We start from the raw sequence: 24,694 nt of genomic DNA, 5'->3' as shown, positions 1-24,694 counted from the left end.
TGGCACCACTCCCCCAGGCTGGATCACTGCTCTAGCCCGGACCCTCCAGAGTGCAGGCACAGGTTGAACCGGGCTGTGGGTAAGCACGGGAGATCTAGTGCCTACTACTCGCACCTCTCCCTTAGGTTCCACACCCACATTTGCCCGGCACGAGTGGAGCGCAGGCATAGGACGCACTGCACCCTCCCAGCGCCCCGGAGCCACAGTACGCAGAGCCGGCGCAGGATACCCTGGACCAAAACTGCATACCGGCGACCAAAACTGCGTACCGGCGACCACACTATACAAAACAATAAACAAATAACGACCGTGAAGCTAAATGAGAACTGTGATGACACAAGCAATCAACATAGACAATCACCCACAAACAAACAGTGAAACCCAGGCTACCTAAGTATGATTCTCAATCAGAGAGAACTAATGACACCTGCCTCTGATTGAGAACCATACTAGGCCGAAACATACAAATCCCCAAATCATAGAAAAACAAACAGACTGCCCACCCCAACTCACGCCCTGACCATACTAAATAAATACAAAACAAAGGAAATAAAGGTCAGAACGTGACACATATAGACACATGCAGCATGTGCATTGAAGGCACACTAAAGCATGCATCCTCATTTGTATCATGGCTCTACCTCTGATCCTTAGCCAGTAGTGGAATTATTATAGTGGTAGTATTACTTGGTGTAGAGATAGTGGTATTAGTCTCACAACATTGACAGCTTGGTGCCATGGTTGTTTCTGTGAATGGTGCTGAGGGGTTGCAGTAGCAGATTGTAGGCTTACAGAGTGGGTGTGCATTCCCCGAGCTGTCCAGAGCATGGGCTCCCTGCCAGTGCTTGTGTACAAACTGAACTACCTTCCTTTCACCAAACTACTAATGAAAAATACAACAACCGAGTCCCTTCCATTTAAGCGTCCACTCATAAATAGGCTGGCATACATGTTACACACACGTTCCGTATGTGTTACAAAACTTGTCACTTGAGATGAGTCAGAAACAAAAAATGCATCCACCTCAGCCTTTCTTTGCATGTGAATTTGACGTTATTTAAAACTACAATATGTAACTTTTTCAGCCACCTGACCAAATTGACATAGAACTTTTTGTTATAGATCATTGAAAGCAAGTCTAGGAAGCGGTAGATCTATTCCCTATTTCTATGCTTCCCCTTCTTAAGTCTCATTTTTGTGTCTTTTACTTTCGGTTATGTACACCAGCTTCAAACAGCTGAAAATGCATGTGTTTTGGTTAAGGAAACAATATTTCACAGCGGTTTAGATGGTATAATGATTCTCTGTACTATACTTGCTTATTTGGGCGGCAGGGTAGCCTAGTGGTTAGAGTGTTGGCCTAGTAACCGGAAGGTTGCAAGTTCTAATCCCCGAGCTGACTAGGTACAAATCTGTCGTTCTGCCCCTGAACAGGCAGTTAACCCACTGTTCCTAGGCCGTCATTGAAAATAAGAATTTGTTCTTAACTGACTTGCCTAGTTAAATAAAGGTAAAATAAATTGTTTGTCACATAAACAGAAATTAGGCAAACTATTAGAATTTTAGCAACCAGGAAATGGCAAAGTGATTTCTGCATAGCACACCTCTAAGCGTTGTGCTTCTGTCATGATGCAACAAGGTGCAATAGAACAGATAAAGGGTAGGATAGGAGAGGAGCAGGGAGAAATCGAGAGAGGGTCTGGCTGTATGGCTAATTATTAATATTTTCTCATGAAGGTTATGAATGACTGCCATTAGTGCGCAGTAAACACAGCTAGAGTGGCAGGACACAGGAGACAATGTGGGAACATGGTTATGCATCCACACACACACACACACACACACACACACAATGATCCTTGAAACTACAGTTTATCTAGGCTAGACTCGACTGTTAATAGATCTGATTGACCGAAACCAAATAATGCCATCTATAAAAAATACATCTACAATTTAATCTTAATAAAGTCTGATGTAATACATGTTTTACGAGACAAACTCTCTGCTCCAGAGGCAGTGTACCAGACTGTGACCTTGAGGACTCTCTGACGTACCTGATTTGATGTGTTGATGTCTATTCCATTCTTGATGTGGTCAAGAGCCTTGTCAAGGTTCCCTGAACGGGCTGCACGGAGGAAACTGGTGACAGCATCCGCCTGGAGGGAAGGAGAGCACAGACAGAGACAGAGATAGAGACAAAGACAAACAGTAAGAGAAAGAGAGAGAGAAAGAGAGAGATAGAGAGAAGCGAGAGGGACAGAAATGTTTTTTTGTTCTTCAGTTAGAATAGATCCCACTGAAATGTCTATTACAGTCTGGTTGTCATTCTTCAAAATCAGCATAAACTACTCACGATTCCAATGTCTGATAGTCAAAAAATGTCTGACAGCAAAAACTGGTGAGCCTCCCCCTCACTAGGAGTTTGGTAGCTATACATAGCCGTGCACACGCTGCCTCCATCCCTGCATGCTGACTGACTTCTGAGGCCTCTGTAAAAGCGATGTGTTCACCTCTGCCACCATGATCAGACAGAAAGGGAGATTGTAACATGGCTGCCTAGTACTGTAGTCCAGCATGCAATCCCTGCCTTGAGGACAAATATTATAACAATTCCATACAGTATGCCTACTCACCTCCACCCACACACTAGTCATTTGCCATGATACATATTATGTAGGAGGTGAATTCTCAAGTAAGATTGCTATATTAAACTGATACAGTATGTCCTCTTTCTTACAGTACGGGATGTCTTGTACAATTTAGACTCGACAGACCTGCGGGTTTATCTTCTCCCATTTCCTGTTTGTATGGTGTATTCTCACAAATCAATGTCCCTCAGATTTGATCAGACAGGCCTAGAACTCTTATATTTGCTTCCCACATAGAATACATTTACATGCTCTCTACTTCTCTTTCAAATCAATATTCCCCAAGGGCCTAAATGTACTGTGCCCTTTGCATACCCCATCATTCTCTACCTCTATACCACTCTCCCCTCTCTCTCTCTTTCGCTCTCTCTACCTCTTTACATCTCTCTATTTACATCTCTCTCTATCACTCCCCCTCTCTCTTTATCTCTTTCTACATCTTTGTATTTACATCTCTCTCTATATATACAGTTGAATTTGGAAGTTTACATACACCTTGGTCACCGTAGCCATTTAAACTCAGTTTTTCACAATTCCTGACCATTAATCCTAGTAAAAATGACCTGTTTTAGGTCAGTTAGGATCACGACTTTATTTTAGAATGTGAAATGTCAGAATGATAGAGAGAATGATTTATTTCAGCTTTTGTTTCTTTCATCACATTCCCAGTGGGTCAGAAGTTTACATACACTCAATTAGTATTTGGTAGCATTGCCTTTAAATTGTTTAACTTGGGTCAAACGTTTCGGGTAGCCTTCCACAAGCTTCCCATAATAAGTTGGGTGAATTTTGGCCCATTCCTCCTGACAGAGCTGGTGTAACTGAGTCAGGTTTGTAGGCATCCTTGCTCGCACACACTTTTTCAGTTCTGCCCACAAATTGTGTATAGGATTGAGGTCAGGGCTTTGTGATGGCCACTCCAATACCTTGACTTTGTTGTCCTTTGTTGACCCATTTGCGACCAAGCTTTAACTTCCTGACTGATGTCTTGAGATGTTGCTTCAATATATCCACATCATTTTCCTACCTCGTGATACCATCTATTTTGTGAAGTGCACCAGTCCCTCCTAAAGCAAAGCACCCCCACAACATGATGCTGCCACCCCCGTGCTTCACGGTTGGGATGGTGTTCTTCGGCTTGCAAGCCTCCCCCTTTTTACTCCAAACATAACGATGGTCGATATGACCAAACAGTTATTTTGTTTCATCAGACCAGAGGACATTTCTCCAAAAAGTACGATCTTTGTCCCCATTTGCAGTTGCAAACCGTAGTCTGGCTTTTTTATGGCGGTTTTGGGGCAGTGGCTTCTTCCTTGCTGAGCGGCCTTTCAGGTTATGTCGATATTGTCAAGCCTTGGTCATTGTATTTTGTGTTTTGTTAATAGTTTGGGTAGGCCAGGGTGTGACATGGGTATATATGTTGTGTTTTGTATTAGGGTTTGTATTATTTGGGATTGCGGCTGATTAGGGGTGTGGTATAGGTTTGGCTGCCTGAGGCGGTTCTCAATGAGAGTCAGGTGCTTCTCTTTGTCTCTGATTGGGAACCGTATTTAGGTAGCTTGAGTTCGCGTTGTATTTCGTGGGTGATTGTACCTGTCTTTGTGTATTCACCAGATAGGCTGTATAGTTTCACGTTCCGTTTGTTGTTTTGTATCTCACAGTTATTTCATGTATCGCTATTTCCTTTATTAAAGCACATGAGTAACCTACACGCTGCATTTCGGTCCGACTCTCTTTCAACAGACGAACGCCGTTACAGAATCACCCACCGTAAACGGACCGAGTGGCGTGGTTACAGGCAGCGACAGCTTGAACAGCGAAGGGAGGACGTTATGGACAGCAATGGCAAGGATTATACGACGTGGGAAGAAATCGACAGGTGTGCGGCCGACCCAGAGAGAGTGCAGGAGCCTGCCTGGGATTCGCTGCAGCAATGCGAAGAGGGCTATAGACGAATGGAGTCGAAAAGGAGAACACGGCGGTGCAGAGCGAAACCCGAAAGTCACCCCAAAACATTTATTGGGGGGGCTCAGGGAGAGTATGGCTGAGTCAGGAGATAGACCTGAGCCAACTCTCCTTGTTTATCGTGAGGAGCCAAGGAGGAGACCAGAGCCAGTGTTCGAGGTGAGCGAAGCAGAGACTGTGAAGGAGTTAATGGGGAAAGTGGAGTGGAGAGTAATGAGGGAGTTGCTAGCTTGGTGCTATAGATACAATATTCGTCCGACGGATCGTGTCGGGGATTTGATAGCACCTGAGTTAGCGCTCTAAACTCAACCTGAGGTGCGTGTTAGTCAGCTGGTGAAGTTGGTGCCAGCCTCACGCACCAGGCCTCCTGTGCACATCCCTAGCCTTGCACGTCCTGTGCCCACACTGCTCTCAAGATCTCCTGTACGCCTTCACTGTCTAGCCCATCCTGTGCCACCTCCACACTCCAGTCCTCCGGTAGCAGCTCCCCGCACCAGGCTTCCTGTGCGTGTCCTCAATCCAATACCACCAGTTCCAGCACCACGCACCAGGCCTTCAGTGCGCCTCGCCTGTTCATCACAGCCAGAGCCTTCCTTCCCTCCTACGCTGTCGGAGTCTCCCGCCTGTTCAGCGCAGCCAGAGCCTGTCTCCTCTCCTGCGCTGCTGGAGCCTCCTGCCTGTTCGGAGCAGCCTGAGCTACCAGTCTGCAGAGAGCTGTCAGTCTGCCAAGTGCTGTCAGTCTGGATGAAGCAGCCAGAGCTGTCAGTCTGCATGAAACAGCCAGAGCTGTCAGTCTGCCCAGCGTCGCCAGTGCTCACAGTCTGCCCAGCGCCGCCAGTGCTCCCAGTCTGCCCAGCGTCGCCAGTGCTCCCAGTCTGCCCAGCGTCGCCAGTGCTCCCAGTCTGCCCAGCGCCGCCAGTGCTCCCAGTCTGCCCAGCACCGCCAGTGCTCCCAGTCTGCCCAGCGTCGTCAGTCTGCCCAGCGTCGCCAGTCTGCCCAGCGCCACCAGTCTGCCCAGTGCCGCCAGTGCTCCCAGTCTGCCCAGCGTCGCCAGTCTGCCCAGCGCCGCCAGGCTGCCAGGATCTGCCAGACAACCAGTCTCTTCCAGATCTGCCCGACAACCAGTCTCTTCCAGATCTGCCCGACAACCAGTCTCTTCCAGATCTGCCCGACAACCAGTCTCTTCCAGATCTGCCCGACAACCAGTCTCTTCCAGATCTGCCAGACAACCAGTCTCTTCCAGATCTGCCAGACAACCAGTCTCTTCCAGATCTGCCAGACAACCAGTCTCTTCCAGATCTGCCAGACAACCGGAATCTTCCAGTTCAGCCAGCCAGCCAGGATTTACCGGAGCCGACTACCTGCCTGAGCTTCATCTCAGTACTGAGCTTCCTCTCAGTACTGACCTTCCTCTCAGTACTGAGCTTCCTCTCAGTACTGAGCTTCCTCTCAGTACTGAGCTTCCTCTCAGTACTGAGCCTCCTCTCTATACTGGGCTGCCCCTGTCCCGGGCTGCCCCTCTGTCCCGAGCTGCCCCTCTGTCCCGAGCTGCCCCTCTGTCCCAGCTGCCCCTCTGTCCCGAGATGCCCCTCTGTCCCGAGATGCCCCTCTGTCCCGAGATGCCCCTCAGTTATGTGGGGATCTGGGTGAGGACTATTAGGCCATGGTCGGCGGAGAAGGTGGATTATCCCAGGACGCGAAGGGGAGGAACAAGGACATTAATGGAGTGGGGTCCACGTCCCGAGCCGGAACCGCCACCATGGACAGACGCCCACCCGGACCCTCCCTATGCCTTTGAGGTGCGTCCGGGAGTCCGCACCTTAGGGGAGGGGGTTCTGTCACGCCTTGGTCATTGTATTTTGTGTTTTGTTAATAGTTTGGGTAGGCCAGGGTGTGACATGGGTATATATGTTGTGTTTCGTATTGGGGTTTGTATTATTTGGGATTGCGGCTGATTAGGGGTGTGGTATAGGTTTGGCTGCCTGAGGCGGTTCTCAATGAGAGTCAGGTGCTTCTCTTTGTCTCTGATTGGGAACCGTATTTAGGTAGCTTGAGTTCGCGTTGTATTTCGTGGGTGATTGTACCTGTCTTTGTGTATTCACCAGATAGGCTGTATAGTTTCACATTCCGTTTGTTGTTTTGTATTCTCACAGTTATTTCATGTATCGCTATTTCCTTTATTAAAGCACATGAGTAACCTACACGCTGCATTTCGGTCCGACTCTCTTTCAACAGACGAACGCCGTTACAGATATAGGACTCCTTTTACTGTGGATATAGATACATTTGTACCTGTTTCCTCCAGCATCTTCACAAGGTCCTTTGCTGTTGTCCTGGGATTGATTTGCACTTTTTGCACCAAAGTACGCTCATTTCTAGGAGACAGAACGTGTCTCCTTCCTGAGCGGTATGATGGCTGCGTGGTCCCATGGTGTTTATACTTGCGTACTATTGTTTGTACAGATGAACATGGCACCTTCCGTCGTTTGGAAATTGCTCCCAAGGATGAACCAGACTAGGTCAGCCAAAAGGTCTTGGCTGATTACTTTTGATTTTCCCATGATTTCTAGCAAAGAGGCACTCAGTTTGAAGGGAGGCCTTGAAACACATCCACAGGTACACCTCCAATTGACTCAAATGATGTCACTTAGCCTATCAGAAGCTTCTAATGCCATGACATCATCTTCTGGAAATGTCCAAGTTGTTTAAAGGCACAGTCAGCTTAGTGTGTATAAACTTCTGACCCACTGGAATTGTGATCCAGTGAATTATAAGTGAAATAATTTGTCTGTAAACAATTGTTGGAAAAATTACTTGTGTCATGCACAAAGTAGATGCCCTAACCGACTTGCCAAAACTATAGTTAACAAGACATTTGTGGAGTGGTTGAAAAACAAGTTTTAATGACTCCAACCTGAGTATGTAAACTTTCAACTTCAACTGTACACTCTCTTTCTATACCTCTTTCCCTATTACTCTCTCCCTATCCATCTCTCTCGCTCTCTTGCATATTATTGATAACATTTGAAAAGAAACACTTAAGTTTGTGGAAATGTGAAATTAATGTAGGAGAATATAACACATTAGACCTGCTAAAAGATAATACAATCAAAAAAACATGTGTTTTCTATTTTTTGTTTCATTCCATCATCTTTGAAATGCAAGAGAAAGGCCATATAATAAGATAGGAATTTAGTGGCCATTTAGATTTTTGCCACCAGATGGTGGCAGTGTCTTGTGCAAAGTATCTGACTGATTCAGTGAAGCATTACATTACTACACTATATTTTGCATCAAGTCTGCCAGGAGTTTTTTCAAATGAGATGAATTGGTCAGTTGATACATTTTCAAGTACCTAGCTATAGAGAACATACAAAAATGTTATGATAATATAATTTTTTTAGTTTACACACTCCCAGCAATGTCATACATGATGGATATTTTAGCGTCCCTACAGAAAAGACACTAACCTTCACACATCTAGATGGCTGGGCAGGATGGGTGGGGGGCCAGAGACAGCAGGGGTTCAAACTGTAGAACCCAGTTCCTACATTTGAATATAAACATTTATTTTATCAAACAAAACTATGCTACCTTTTATCTCTGAATGCTACTCAAGATGACAAATCAGAGCAAGATTACTGAATGTAAGTACATTTACTTACCTTCTGAGGTGAATGTATCAAACCAGTAGCCGTGATAAAAGTGTTTTGTTGTTGTGCACTCTCCTCAAACAATAGCATGGTCTTTTTTCACTGTAATATCTACTGTAAACTGGACAGTCTCTCTCTCTCTCTCGCTCTCTGTGTGTGGTGCATGCTGGGAATTATAGAGCGTCTGTTTTTTCCTTCTTCTTTTGCTTTTCTTGGTGGTTTTCCTTTTTCTATGCGTGATTTTTTTTTTTTTAAATTTGTTGTGGTAGAATTAAGTATAACGTTTTTCTTGTTGAAATTGACCAGGCTTTGGCGGGGATGGCGACCCACATGGGGACACCGTCTCTGTCACTTTGGCACGGCTTTAGGTGTGTTACCGAAGCTACTGTCACTGTGGAGGAGTTTCTGGTCAACGTAGGAGAGAAGGCAGGATATGAGAATGTTGCTATTGTGTCACGGATGAATAAAACCGTGGTGGTTTTTCTTAGAAAAGAGCGTCTTGTTGATTGGATGGTTGAGCATGGTGTACTTCTTAAAGGAATGTTTATTCAAGTTACGCCGCTTTTTTGTACGTCAACAAAGGTAACGATTTTGAATGTACAGCCCAATGAGCTAATGGAGCGCGAGTTATTGCGGTTCGGGAAGTTTGCAAGTTCAAGTTTGCAAGTTGGGTTGCAAACACCCGGCTTTGATACAGGTTAAGTCGTTTCGGGGACAGGTGTATGTTTTTGGACTCACCGGAGCAGACTTTGGGGTTATCGTTTAAAGTCAAGTATGACAACAGACTGTATATGGCTTATGCTAGTACGGGTAGTCAACTGTGTTTTGAGTGTAGGGATGTTGGCCAAAAGTGACATTCTTGCCCGAAAAGGGAGAAGGCGGAGGGAGGGGCACAGGTGGTCCTCGTAACGCCTGGGCCAACTGTTGTAGGGAGAGGTGGGCCGACAGTGGTAGAGCAGTCACAAGTACCTGTTGCTGAGGAACAACTTGTCCGTGTTGGAGTTGCAACTTGTACGGAGGGGTAAGTTGTACTATGCAGCAGAAAAACATTGTTGTAGGAGGTAAGGACGGATCTGGGGAGCAATTTCCTCAGACTGGTGAGGATATGCCCAGAATGAGTGATGGGTACAGGAGGGGGTTCATGTGGAGTTAGTCTCCCAGGTAGTAGAGGAGATGCCCACTACGAGTAACGGGGAACAGGAGGCGATTCAGGTTGGGCTAGTCTCCCAGGTAGTGGATGAGATGCCCACTACGAGTAACGGGGAACAGGAGGCGATTCAGGTTGGGCTAGTCTCCCAGGTAGTGGAGGAGATGCCCACTACGAGTAACGGGGAACAGGAGGCGATTCAGGTTGGGCTAGTCTCCCAGGTAGTGGAGGAGATGCCCACTACGAGTAACGGGGAACAGGAGGCGATTCAGGTTGGGCTAGTCTCCCAGGTAGTGGAGGAGATGCCCACTACGAGTAACGGGGAACAGGAGGGGATTCAGGTTGGGCTAGTCTCCCAGGTAGTGGAGGAGATGCCCGGTACGAGTGATGGGGTGCAAGTGGGGAGTGTTGAGAGGGATGTGGCTAAGGGGAGTCAGGGGTCTGTGGCCTCAGTTGAGGAGGATCAGGAGAAGGATATGGAGATCTCTCTTGATATGATAGCAGCTGGTCGACGACTCAATTTACAATCTAGAGGAGGTAAATGGGTTCGTGGATCAGACTTCCCGGGAAATCTGTAAAATTGGCAAATTATTTTGATGTTGATAAGTTTGTGAGGTCTACTGTGTTGTTACAGAAGACGGTGGGGTTAGACCAGTTGAGTGAGAAGAAGCGTTTTCGCTTGAGGAAAATTGTTACTGCTGTCACAGCAGCAAAAGGTAGTGGGAAACGTGGTCAGGTTAAAAGAAAATTAAAACGATGATGCTCATGCCTCGTAGGGCGTTTTCTTTCTCTTTGTCTGGTTTCTCTGTGGTTTCTTCTGCTTTTCCTTTATCTTTTCTATATGGAGGTACTAAGGGTAGGATCTCTCAATATTAATGGGGGAAGGGACAGGTATTAGAAGTAATAAAACAGAAAAGGCTTAATGAAGTTTTTCTACAGGAGACACAGTGATGAGGCTAATGAGGTTGACTGAGGTATGTGGTGGTACATGGTTTTCCTCAGGCTTAGGTGTGACTGTGGTGTCTACAACAGAGATTGTCACGGGTCAGGTTTTATTGGTCAAGCGGATGTTATGTTTTTTAAAATTTATTTTAATTCTCATGTTTATGCTCCTAATGAGCATATTGCTGTATTTGATCAAATAAACAAAATCTTAAGACAGTGTGACCAAGAGGGATGTATGGTTTTAGGGGGGCAGGCATTGTACAATGTATTTTATTGTTGACCGCACTGCTGAAGAACCTCACCTGCGGTCAGCTACTTGCCTGTCTGGTCTATTAACTGAGTTTAAAAGTTAGGCGGTACACATGGTTAAAAGTTAAGGAAGGTTGTGTCAGTGCAGCAAGGTTAAACAGGTTGTATATATCTCAGCACTACTGTAGTATGGTTGGAAGGTGTGACATTACTCCTGTGGGTTTTTCTGATCACCATAATGTGTCTGTTGATATTCACTTGTCCTGTCCATGAAGGTCATCACCTTATTGGTATTTTAATGTTAAATTGTTACATGATGTCGTGTTTTGTGAAAGGTTTTTGTTGTTTTGAGAAAAATGGAGGGTTACAAAATTGAATTTTGAGTCCTTGAGACAATGGTGGGAGGTTGGGAAGGCCCAAAAACAATTGTTTTGTTAACAGTATACTGCTCTGTCTCATACTGAAGTTAAAGAGACTACCAGGGCCCTTGAACAGGACATCAAATCAGTTGAATTGAAGTTGTTCACTCAGAAAGGCCCTGGACTAGTCATGAACTTACAGGACAAGAGACATGAACTGAGGTCTTTTCTACATGAAAGACTTAACTTATGGGTGCCTTGATTAGGTCTCGCTTTTCTACCCTCAAGGATATGGATGCTCCTAGAGTTCTTAGGGTAGTCGACATTGCAACACAAACAGATGGTCTGCCTTCGTCTCCCTGATGGGAAGGTGACCACGGATGACAGTGAAATGCGCCAACATGCCGTGGAGTTCTACTCTGCCGGAGGATTGTGATTCTCTGTGTGCTGAACAGTTGCTACATGGATTTCCTCAATTGGGTCTTGAGCAGAGAGTTGCTTGGTACTGTGCAGGAGCTGTCCACATCACTCAGTTATGAGTTGCCCCATCTCCGTCCAGAGGGCTATTAGGCAGGGATGCCCAATTTCAGGGCAGTTCTTTTTGTCTTGAAATTGAACCAATGCTTTGTTTTTTAAGAGCGAGGCTTACTGGTTTCTCTGTGCCACGGGTAATGAAGGGTCCCACGATAGCACTGTCTGCATATGCAGATGAGGTGACTGTTTTGTTACAGGGGTGAGGATATTAAGGCTCTCTCAAACGCTTTAACGGTGTATGAGGGGGCCTCCTCTGCTAGATTCAATTGGAAAAAGAGCGAATCGCTGTGGGCAGGTCAGCTTCAGAAGGGGTCTGCTCCACGGTTACCAGGGGGATTCAGTGGGGCAGAGATGGAATGAAGATTTTTTTTTTCTAGGTCCCAATGTCTTTCAGAAAAATAACTGGGAGGGTGTAGTGGAGAAAATGTGTGCCAGATTGTCAAGGTGGAAATCGGTGCTACCCCAGCTGTCTTATGGGGGAAGGGTGTTGGTAGCCAATAATCTAGCTGCCTCTACCCTGTGTCACAGCCTAATGATTTTACAGCCACAGGGGGGTCTGATACAAGAGCTTCAGAGGACCCTTGTCAATTTATTTTGGTCTGGACAACATTGGATTAAAGCTTTGGCCCTGTACCTGCCACTGTACGAGGGTGGGCAAGGTTTGGTGGACATTTCTTCCAGGATCATGGCTTTCCGGCTTCAAGCAACCCAGAGATTGTTGTACTGTGACGGTTCTAGCTGGGTCGACAAAGCCTATGCATTGATGATGAGAGCGGGTTGTTTGGGCTGAGACAAGCATATTTTCCTCTTAAAGCTAGAGTGGGGTGATATGACTCCATTTTATGAGTCAGTTATGCAGGCTTGGAGTGTTTTTGTCAAGTCCAGTAAGGCCGGCACACCACCAGGGATGGGGCTTTTTTGAAGAGACTCTTTTTTACAACAATGTGCCATCCAGTCCCGTGCTATGGGCTCAGCCAGCCTACGTTCATGCCTGTTAGGTGTGGGGTCTACCAAGCTGGGTCATCTGATGTGCAGTAGGAGCAGATCGTTGGAGGAGCTGGGAGAAAGAGCGGGGATCCGATCATCTCACCTACTGAGGAAGGTTGTAGCTGAGGTCTGTAATTCCTTGCCAGTACTTCATTGGCAGTACGTGACTGACACTTCCAATTTTGATCTGTGGACGGAGGGTCTGGATTATGTGTTCCCTGCTCTGAATGTTAGTGCTGTGGCGGGGGCATTAGAGGAGGACGTGGGGTTGCTGCTTTCCTTCGAATCCCCGGAGATGGGGGAGTTCAAGGCGGTGGGAAAGAAGGCCATGTACAAAATCTGTGTAAAAGTGTCCCGTGCTTCTTCCCTGGAAGAGGTCAAATCGCAGAGGTGGGTGGGTGTGTTTGGTCCAGGGGCCTTCCCAAAAGGCTGTTGGCGGTCTGTATACACGCTGCCTCATGAAAAGAGGACAGCTGGAGCCATAGCCACCCATATGTATCTGGTACACCTGGATCCTACTGCTGGGGAAGGGTGTCCTTTCTGTGCTGAGTCTGAAACTCTGGCACATCTGTTTTTACAGTGTCCCAGGTTGGTCGGGATGACTGACCTGATCACAAGCTGGTTCTCAGCTCTGGGAGAGGTTTTCTCTTCCCAACAATTTATATTTGGGCCGAAGTACAGGTTCAGTCGAAGGGGTGTTGTTCTTTGCTTCATTTTGTGTGGGGATGGAGGGGATGTTTGCAGCGAGACTGAGGGTTGAGTTTGCTTATTACAAAATGGTTAACAACATTGATCTGTTTATGAGTATATGGGGTATTCATAGGCTGTTGTGTTTAGTTCATGTGGAGGAAGATTTGGTGTTGTGTTTTTAATTGATGTGTAACCATGGTTAGGGAGGCCTTGAAATACATCTACAGGTACATCTCCAATTGACTAAAATGTTGTCAATTAGCCTATCAGAAGCTTCTAAACCCATGACATAATTTTCTGGAATTTTCAAGCTGTTTAAAGGCACAGTCAACTTAGTGTATGTAAACTTCTGACCCACTGGAATTGTGATACAGTGAATTATAAGTGAAATAATTGGTCTGTAAACAATTGTTGTAAAAATGACTTGTGTCATGCACAAAGTAGATGTCCTAACCGACTTGCCAAAACTATAGTTTGTTAACAAGAAATTTGTGGAGTGGTTGAAAAACAAGTTTTAATGACTCCAACCTAAGTGTATGTAAACTTTCGACTTCAACGGTGCCTCTCTTTCTTTACCTCTCCCTTACCTTGCGGTCTTAACTCTCTATTTCTCTCCCTCTCTCCTTTGATCTCCTCCTGTGTGTGATCCCAGTGGGAAGGGGTGTAAAGCTGCTCTTTTTCCCCACTCACTCTCTCCCTCAGCGATGTATGGCTGATGTGTCCAGGCTGAGGTTTCGCCAGCCTAATGCTAACAGTGTGTGTGTATTTGTATTCAGTCTCAGGCAATGTGTTAGATAAGCTGTTAATACCGAGATCATTCCTCTCCCTCACACAAAAGCTATGCATTAAATCACACAAAAACTTTGCATTAAGCACACACGAGTGCTAAAAGAAATCTCTGATTCATGTCCAACAGGAAGTATAAATATATATTGGATTCATATCTGATACACATGAACAGTACCAGTTCCACCTTTTTAGGGATCCCTGAAATATTTCTATATTATTTCATTCTGACCTGCAGTAACTAAGGGATATCCTGAGAGGTATATGATCTATGTATTTTTCACCTTGTCTGTCTCAGTTGCCTTCGCATCTTAGACCCCACCCTCTTTTCTGTGAGTTGACGGCGGACATTTGGAAGACTGGTGCCATGGAGTCAACGTTCCCCTGTAAGAAACCAATATTATACTACTTGTAGGATGTTTTCACATGCGAAGCCTCTTGCTGCAGCTCTGAGTTCCCGCACCGACTTGTCAGCGAGTGTTGAGCATGTTTATGCTCCTATTTTCGTTCTGCGGCCTTTGGCCATTTTGTTCCATGATTTCACAGCTTTGTTGACATGTTGGATATAGTGGGCCATATGTGAGCAGAATGGTGAGAATAACGTCTCCAGCCGCCGCCTCCCCTCAGTCAGTCTCTGAAATGGATTGATGAGTGCATCTATGATCTTCAATGTGTGTTTCTTAACTTGATTGTCTGAGGGTAGAGGCAGTCGATCAACGTTCTTGATTGTGCTTGTGTGTGTGTGTGTGTGTGTGTGTGTGTGTGTCCTATCCTATGTTTTCATATCTTCCAAGAAATGGAAATGACTGCAGAATATCTTTGAAATTACATTTTATGTCAGATTGTGCTGACTCGCTACGAGGCACAATTGATTTTCCTTCTCATGTCTTCTCTCTCTCCATCCCCCTCTCCATCCCTCTGTCTGTAATATGTGGTCAATTTAAAGCAATCCATCCCAGCCCTGTCTATTCATTTGTAATCGCCATGTGAAGTCAATGCGTCAATTGTATCCAGTAATCAGATCCTCAAGCCAAACATGGTGATTTACACTCAGCATGCCCCCTTCCCATCACTCACGTTCCCCCCGCCCTCTCTCTCTTTATCTCATTATCCTTCTTGCACTCTCTCTCTTCCTCCCTCTCCAGATCCCCTCTTCGTCCCTTGCAAGGCAGGCTCCCCGCCTCATTCTCTCACACCCTCCGTCTGGTGCGTGTTCATCTCACTCTTCCCTCCCTCCTTCTCCCCCTGCCTTCCCTCATATCAGTGTGTGTATCTGTCTCTCTCGTGTCATATTGATGTGATGCTGTGTCATCATGGCATGCTGCAGTATGGCGTGACGTACATGTGTCACAAGCATTCCTCCATTGACGCGGCCAGTGGAAGAGAGGAGGGTTGAGAAATGAAAGCCTTTAATCTCATATCTGTGGAGGAATCTAATACTGTATCATATCGCTGTGTTTTCCGGCTTGCTTCTCTCCAGATGACTAAACTCCCAGAGGACAGGCGCACTCAGCGCTATCACAGTGCTCTGTAGTGTGTGGCTGAGGCTGTGTGTGTGCATGTGTAGGCTATACACGTGCAGTACATAAAACCTGTCTGCTCTCCCAAGGCCATTTCTTCTAAAAGCTACATTTGTTTCCAGAGGGGGGGTGCATGTACAGGCCTCTACTGGATTGTAATGGATTACGTCCATTTGGAAGGGGGGGAAATGATGTGATTCAAGGTGAGTGGATGGAAAGATGTGTACACTGCAGTGAGTGGAATTCTTAAAAGATATACAGATATCTTACCCTAAAAGGACCAGTCAATGTTAGATATTGATACATTCTTCTCTTTTACTCAAACACACTCATATATATTATAGACGGACATGAAAACACGGGACAGCACACTCGCTCATAAACAGTTCATAAACAGACATCCAGAGTTGCCACGCACGGTGAAGAATGCACACATGTGCACCAATAAAGACGCCACGTTACTCTTGCAAACTCACAGTCACAAATATTGTCCACCAAACACACAAAGACAAACAAGTACTACATACAAGTAGGTAAAGAGAGGAAAGCGGTGAAGATAGATACACGGTATTGCAAAACACCACCAAACCTAATTGCACTGACTTGCCACATCACAACGACGACAGCACAGAAGTCGTACAGAGAGCTCAAGAAGCCATGAGGGGAAGATCCCCAAGGAGATGCAAGGACATAAACCACGGCTACATAGAGCTGCCATAGAGACATGTAGAGAGAAAGTGTTGAAGTACACGGCGTGTGTTTCAGATGATATTTACTCTGTAGTCATAGTACCATATTCCCCGGGCTCGACTGGTCGACCTCTCAGAGCTCACACTACTGTCCTGTTGGCCAAGCCGGCGCTGAACCACATGAGCCTAGAAGACACATCAACACGAAGACAAGGCCTGTTAAAGTGACACAGATACGGTATGCAGACGCACACATGCAGACCGCACGGCAGACTACATATTAGTCTTGAAGTCAGTAGACGAAGTCAAAGCCTGTTACTGTAATGTGATTTACTGACAAACAGAAACACACGAGCATAAGAACTAACACACCCATAAACCCAAGTTTAAAGTACAAATGCACCATACTGGCCGACACAAGGGAGTCTGAGCACATATAGATGAAGCGTGTATGGAAAGATAAATAAACACACACATACAGTGGGGCAAAAAAGTATTTAGTCAGCCAACAATTGTGCAAGTTCTCCCACTTAAAAAGATGAGAGAGGCCTGTAATTTTCATCATAGGTACACTTCAACTATGATAGACAAAATGAGAAAAAAATTACAGAACATCACATTGTAGGATTTTTAATGAATTTATTTGCAAATTATGGTGGAAAATAAGTATTTGGTCACCTACAAACAAGCAAGATTTCTGGCTCTCACAGACCTGTAACTTCTTCTTTAAGAGGCTCCTCTGTTCTCCACTCGTTACCTGTATTAATGGCACCTGTTTGAACTTGTTATCAGTATAAAAGACACCTGTCCACAACCTCAAACATTCACACTCCAAACTCCACTATGGCCAAGACCAAAGAGCTGTCAAAGGACACCAGAAACAAAATTGTAGACCTGCACCAGGCTGGGAAGACTGAATCTGCAATAGGTAAGCAGCTTGGTTTGAAGAAATCAACTGTGGGAGCAATTATTAGGAAATGGAAAACATACAAGACCACTGATAATCTCCCTCGATCTGGGGCTCCACGCAAGATCTCACCCCGTGGGGCCAAAATGATCACAAGAACGGTGAGCAAAAATCCCAGAACCACACGGGGGGACCTAGTGAATGACCTGCAGAGAGCTGGGACCAAAGTAACAAAGCCTACCATCAGTAACACACTACGCCGCCAGGGACTCAAATCCTGCAGTGCCAGACGTGTCCCCCTGCTTAAGCCAGTACATGTCCAGGCTCGTCTGAAGTTTGCTAGAGAGCATTTGGATGATCCAGAAGAAGATTGGGAGAATGTCATATGGTCAGATGAAACCAAAATAGAACTTTTTGGTAAAAACTCAACTCGTCGTGTTTGGAGGAGAATGCTGAGTTGCATCCAAAGAACACCATACCTACTGTGAAGCATGGGGGTGGAAACATCATGCTTTGGTGCTGTTTTTCTGCAAAGGGACCAGGACGACTGATCCGTGTAAAGGAAAGAATGAATGGGGCCATGTATCGTGAGATTTTGAGTGAAAACCTCCTTCCATCAGCAAGGGCATGGAAGATGAAACGTGGCTGGGTCTTTCAGCATGACAATGATCCCAAACACACCGCCCGGGCAACGAAGGAGTGGCTTCGTAAGAAGCATTTCAAGGTCCTGGAGTGGCCTAGCCAGTCTCCAGATCTCAACCCCATAGAACATCCTTGGAGGGAGTTGAAAGTCTGTGTTGCCCAGCAACAGCCCCAAAATATCAACTGCTCTAGAGGAGATCTGCATGGAGGAATGGGCCAAAATACCAGCAACAGTGTGTGAAAACCTTGTGAAGACTGACAGAAAACATTTGACCTCTGTTATATACCCTTTGTTGGCAATGATAAAGTATTGAGATAAACTTTTGTTATTGACTAAATACTTATTTTCCACCACAATTTGCAAATAAATTCATTAAAAATCCTACAATGTGATTTTCTGGATTTTTTTCTCATTTTGTCTGTCATAGTTGAAGGTTACCTATGATGAAAATTACAGTCCTCTCTCATCTTTTTAAGTGGGAGAACTTGCACAATTGGTGGCTGACTAAATACTTTTTTGCCCCACTGTACATCCTTGTGCATCTAAATCTAAAGGATGAAAGTGCATACATTTACATTTACATTTAAGTCATTTAGCAGACGCTCTTATCCAGAGCGACTTACATACTCTTTGTACTCAAACTGTGTGGATACATAAAGCAGACGCTTCCAAATAGTGTACAGTACACACACACAATCCTAGAACAAGACCACCTGTTACGTAACACAAACACAATAAAAGACAGGTATACACAATTTGTAAGCTTGGAAGACTCCCTAGAACAAGACACAAAGCCTGCTAATGTAACCCATCCACCTTGGCATAGAAAAGAAACCCATCCACCTTGGCAAAGAAAAGAAACCCATCCACCTTGGCAAAGAAAATAAACCCATCCACCTTGGCAAAGAAAAGAAACCCATCCACCTTGGCAAAGAAAAGAAACCCATCCACCTTGGCAAAGAAAAGAAACCCATCCACCTTGGCAAAGAAAACGCACAGCCGAAAAACATGCTCAAAAAATCATGAACACACAGTCCCACATACAATTTGCAGCCACATAAAGGGTGGCTTTAGAAGGAACTTCATGCACACAAAAGGCATGTAGCCTAAGATGAGTATGAAAATAAGCAAACACTTGGATACCCCCGATGTGGCGTATCCAATGGACTAGGACTACAACAGCACACATGTATGACACACACCATCAAGGTCAATCTAGAGCTCCAGCTCCAACATGGAGCCATGTCTAACGCGACAAAGACAGGCGGCGACCACAACCCAGGAAGACCGGAGCTCTGCTCTCCTAAGCCACAGCCGACCCAGTGAAAACAGAGCCAAACACACAGGGAGACTGCACGCTAACACTCATTTCAACTAAAAGACTAAAGACTAAAACAAACACAGCCACATTTGAGCCAAAACACACGAATACAAAAACAAAGTGCTATATCCAAATAAAAGCTATGCTGCAATAAATCAACAGAAAGTATGCCTTCCGCAAAACACACCATGGCAACGACAAAAAAAAGACAACTGCAATTCCACACTTACTAAAACACATTACATTCAAAGACAAAATATTCCACAAGACGTAAATATAGACATTATGAGGAACCAGCTCCATGACACATAATCACAGGTGGGTAACTGAAGAAGTGGAGAGGATGGAAAATGAGATGATACAGAAACCGGAATCCGATTTTGTATACTGTAAATATATTTTGGTAATCGTAGCTGTTTCTATAACGTAAGAGTCATTATTTATTTTTCTAAAAGTGAGAGTCATGCGTTTCCTTGGCCAGTCATTGGAGCCAGTCCAGTGTGGAGCCCCACTGCTATACAAGATCCCCTGGGGGAGTCAAAACTATCCGTTTAGCCCACTCATCATAACAGTCAAGATTATAGGAAAAGCTCAGCAATTTGATAGCGTGAAACACTGTCTCGGTCTGGGATGACAAAAGCCTTTGACAGAAGAATGGTCAGAAGTTGTTACTGTAGTGACAGCCCCCGTCACTGGTGATTTAGATTCAGTGTCCTCACATCACTTAGAAATACTTCCTTAATACAACTTAGAGCTCCACTTTATATTTAAACTTCAGGTACTGTACACTCTCAGAAGAAAGGGTACAGTTAGGGCACAGTATTGTTCCCTGGGGTACTAAAATATGTAAATACTTATACCTTGAGAGGTACACATGATTTCACATGGTATAGTTCGGTACCTTTTAGGGTAAATGTGCTAATCATTTACTATAATGGTACATTTTGCTACCCAATATTTTGAAAGGTACAATCATTGGAGGCGTAGCTCAGCGGGGGTGTGGCTTTCGGGTTAGTTCTGTACCAGTTTAAGTGGTCTATGGTTATTTTTGTTCAAGTTTGAGCATTTACGCTGTTCTGAAGTCTTTATAAAAAGCTGACATAAGAGCATGTGACCATAAAGTGCTGTAATTAATATTGTAGCGTCCTTCACCCAAATCTAAGTGACCTTGTCAAGAGGTACGGACCTCTTGGCGTAATGGTTAAGCTGTTAGCTTGGGTCCAGGTTCGAGTCCTGGTCGGGGCTACCCCCGAATTGGGAAGAAGAAGTGGGAAGGTAGAGAGGCATGTACACGAGGGACTTGGTATAGAGAATAGGTACATTTTTGCCACATAAAAGGAAAAAACTGCTTTGTCAATGTGGTAGTACCCTAAAAAGGCAAATTTGTACATTTTGGCTCAAACTGCAAGGGTACAATTATATGCCTATAACAAATGGTACAATGGACGTGCCTTACAGGGCAAGCGTGATAAGCGCTTGTACCTCTAAGTACAATTCCATACATCTATTTCTGAGAGTGTAGAATTAGTTAAGAAAAGGTATGAGATAAATAGGTTGACTTTCAGGATCTCAGACAGATCTTTTGTATGTATTTCTATCACAGCTGACCTGTTGTCAACAAATCTTCAACTGGAGAAAAAACCTGAAACTGAGAGCAGCCTTCTAGGATCACATGGTTTAGAGAAGATCACAGACAGCAGTGAACATGTCTTTGGAATGGAGTAACACAGAGGTAAATGCCTGGTTATCAGGTCAAGAATTCGGATTACGTTGAATAGATGGACATACTTCAGCTTCTCTCAGCTCATTTCCACTTACACAGCAGAGAGAGTGGGACAGGCAGGCAGACAGACAAAGCATTTAGGGCAGATGTCACTGCACCTACATCACCACAGAAAAGAGCAGAGTGGAGAGGGCAAGCCAATTAGAGAATCAACCAAACCCATAATGATTTAAGGATGAGGGGCTTGTAGCTGGAGGTACTGTACTGTTCTTGACTGTGATTTGTTACAGTCTATGATTGATGTATAGTAGTAGTAGTAGTAGTATGTTGTCCCTGCTACAACCCAGGTCTGGCACATTTGGCAGAAACTGTGAACGCTGTGAATGTTCTGGCATGTAGTAACATGCATGCACACATTCACACACAAAGACCTTCCCCTGAAGACACCTACTGTATACCAACACAGGCACACATAAAAACACAAAAAATAGCCACACAGAGGTTATGCGGATTTTAACGTAAGCACCAGTAGGATCAGAGAGAGATGGATCACAGTAATGAACCCTCCTGGGTTTACTCAAAGACCCACTTCTATGTCACACACACACACACACACACTATGATGAGGCTCAGTTAGCAGTAGACTGGGCGATGGGGTTTTGAGTGGTGGCAGTCTCACAGGTCCCTGGACAGTCAGGATTAGCTACAGCACAGAAGCCAATTGGAGCTCAGCAGTAGAAGGAGGAAACAGAGATACACTCTGCTAAAACAATTGCTGGATCTGGAAGGTCATTGTGCGCCGTTATAAATACACTAGACTCCCATCTATAATTATCAGCACTATTCTTATCATCTCTGGTCTGGTTCCTCCAGTCATTCTTCACTCCTTCCATTCAGCACATTTATATTTCCTTTCATCATGAGACTTCTAATTGAAAAACATCCCCTGGGAGGTAATAGTTTCCTCTCTGCATCTCTCTCCATCCCTATGCTGGTAAACCTGGCATTAAGATGAGTATTTTCTGCAAATGGTGTGTAGAGATAGATTAACCTCTGATTTGTTACTTCCCACATTTTTGTTTTTGGGAGCAAATGTTCCTGAAAGCATTGTATCCCATCTGCATGACTGGCAAGATGGAGTCATGGCCTAGAGAATGAGAAATCAATAACTATCCCAGGAGGCGCTCAAGAGTGGGAGTTGATAAAATATTGATAGACAGCAAGAGTATCAGAGGTCACGTACGTGTGTTGGAATGAGGCACTTGAACACACAGACACACACGGTCATACATATGCACTTACACTGACGGACACACTCACATGCTGTACACACACACACACAGACTTCCATATGTTCCCTCTCTGTATTCCAACTATTTGAACATGAAGAGGAGCATGCCAAAAAGCCACAAAATCACTCCCTTCTCATGAATAAATAATGAGCCTCATCCAAATAAGGAGCTTCCTGTTGTCTCTTCTCCCTCGTGCTAAAACGGAGGCCCTGAAATATTTAGTCTCTGTCAGGCCACTGCCTCTACACTACATTACAATCAAAGCATAGTTACTTTTTTATCTCTCACTATTTCTCTCTCTGTCTTAAACATACTCAAATGCATGCACATAGTGTGTATACTGTTCACATATTACGATGCCTATAAAGACATATATACAGATGAATAATGTCAATAGATACACACAAATACACACGCATTTCTCACAGCAGGAAAATAGTCCTGCAGCTACAGGAAATGTGAATTATTAGAGGAAATGTGAATTGTTATGTGAATTATAATTAATGAAAATGTTTGTAGGGGTTGATATATTTTTTGTGAGGTAAATTCAAATCTGACATTTTAAAATGTACAAAATAATTGATCGACCCCTACATTAATTATAATACACATAATAATTCACATTTCCTGTTGATGCAGGATTATTATTTTGTTGTAGCAAACTGGCTCAAATTAAGATCCTACATCTGTACCCATGTCTAGTTACTGTGCACTGTATAAATCAAAACCATTGTATTCTCTCAGCTCCCCTAACTTCCACTCAGACTGTATCAGATTCCCTCTCCCTCTTTAACCATCCCATATTCCCCTAATGGCTTCATGGAAGAAACCTGCAGATCACATTCCTTCTCTCTCTTCTTTACCACTCTGTCTCCTTCCATCTCTCTCCCTCTCTCTATGAGGGGCTGCAGCTGTCATTCAAGACCCTAGAACTGGGGGAGTTCATAACAGTTGGGAAGAAGGCGATGTACACAGCATGTGTCTAGGTGTCGCACGTGGGCTCTCTGGAAGGGGCGAAGTCAACGAGGTGGGCCGAGTTGCTTGGTCCCAGGTGCTTCCCCAAAAGACTTCTGGTGATCTCTGTACAAGCTGCCAATTGATAAACGGGCAGCTGACCTCCAATGGAGGATCGATAGCCACCAATAGGCATCTGGTGCACCTGGATCCTAGCATTGTCCTAGCTCATCTCTTAATGCAATGTCCAAGACTGATAGGGCTGTTTACGCTACCAACCAGCTGGTTTTTGGCCTTGGGGTTGGGTTTCTCTTCCAGGCTTTTCATTCTAGGGCCGAAATATAGTTTCAGTAATAGCGACCTGGTACTTTGTATTTGTTATGGATCCCTATTAGCTGTTGCCAAGGCAGCATCTACTCTTCCTGGGGTCCAGCAAAATTAAGGTGGTTATACAATTTTTGTAAAACATTACAAGACATTCACAACAGCTTTCACAACACATTAAGTGTGTGCCCTCAGGCCCCTACTCTACTACCACATATCTATAACACAAAATCCATGTGTACGTGTGTGTATAGTGTGTATGTTATCGTGTGTGTGTATGCATGTGTCTATGTTTGTGTTGCTTCACAGTCCCCGCTGTTCCATACTGTGAATTTTTATCTGTTTTTCAAATCTGATTCTACTGCTTGCATCAGTTACCTGATGTGGAATATAGTTCTATGTAGTCATGGTTCTATGTAATGTAATGATTCTGCTTTGAGAGTTGATAAACTTGTAATCTCGCTTTTGAGAAAATGGCCTTTGAATGTTTTAGTACCTACTGGAGAGCTCTTCTTCGTCTACACCCATTCAGCATCGTTCACACCCTCTTAAGCTTTAGCCCCATCCATCTCTTTAAGGGTTGATCCGAGCGTTCTGTCCTAACAACAGCAGTTAAGCACCCAAGCTAACGTTGGCTAGCTTGCTAGCTACTTCCAGACACAAATGAGAGAACAGCTCACTGACCATTGTTTTTATGTTATCCTGATCGATGGTTACTGCAACTGTGCTGCTGGCAACAATTTACGCTTTTTTGGCAACGTTTACTGACACCGGTCATATTGAGCGTTCGTAGATTCGTCAGTTATTCTGCGCTCCGGTACACTCAGACGAGAGTGCTCTGAAATTGGAGTAGATCGACGTAGCTGCTAAATTTGCTCTGGCTATCAACAGTTGTCGCAGTGACATTCTATTGAAATGGTTACTTGCATAGTGGAGTCTTTTGTTGAGACATGTAGCTAGCTAACAGTAGCTAGGTAAATAATGAACCATAATCTGAACTCATGACATTAATACCCTGCGTGAATCTGCAGGTAGCTAACCAACCAGGTTCAATGTTCGCTAGGTAACATTAGGCTATATATAGCAAAGTGTTGTGCTCTGTTAATGATGAGAGGGCTCTGGAGCTTTCCTTTTAAACCCATTTAACCTTGTTTATCTTAAAGGCTGGAACACATGAGCTTGACGTCTGAGGGCTGAATGTTGATGTGATGTCCTGCAGTGTTTTCCATTAGAGCCGACCGTTTGCTAATCAGCTGGTTATAGACTCATTTTCAGCCAGCTACTTTTTCCACTTCATATTAACGAGTTTCAATTTGCTAGTCTGTCAAGCCTACTACCTCTACAATGAACGATATGCA

General features: G+C 44.6%; 1 pseudogene; it reads right to left on the bottom strand.

Annotated features, from left to right (window-relative positions):
• LOC115101130 (ankyrin-1-like) overlaps positions 1–2,522 on the bottom strand; it is a 40,869-nt pseudogene extending 38,347 nt beyond the window's left edge.
• Between the last annotated feature and the right edge of the window lie 22,172 nt (positions 2,523–24,694).

The sequence above is a fragment of the Oncorhynchus nerka genome, linkage group LG19, assembly GCF_034236695.1.
Source record: "Oncorhynchus nerka isolate Pitt River linkage group LG19, Oner_Uvic_2.0, whole genome shotgun sequence".
Classification (NCBI taxonomy): Eukaryota; Metazoa; Chordata; class Actinopteri; order Salmoniformes; family Salmonidae; genus Oncorhynchus; species Oncorhynchus nerka.
Note: the sequence above shows the minus strand (reverse complement) of the source record. Positions and strands in the feature narration are given on the sequence as shown.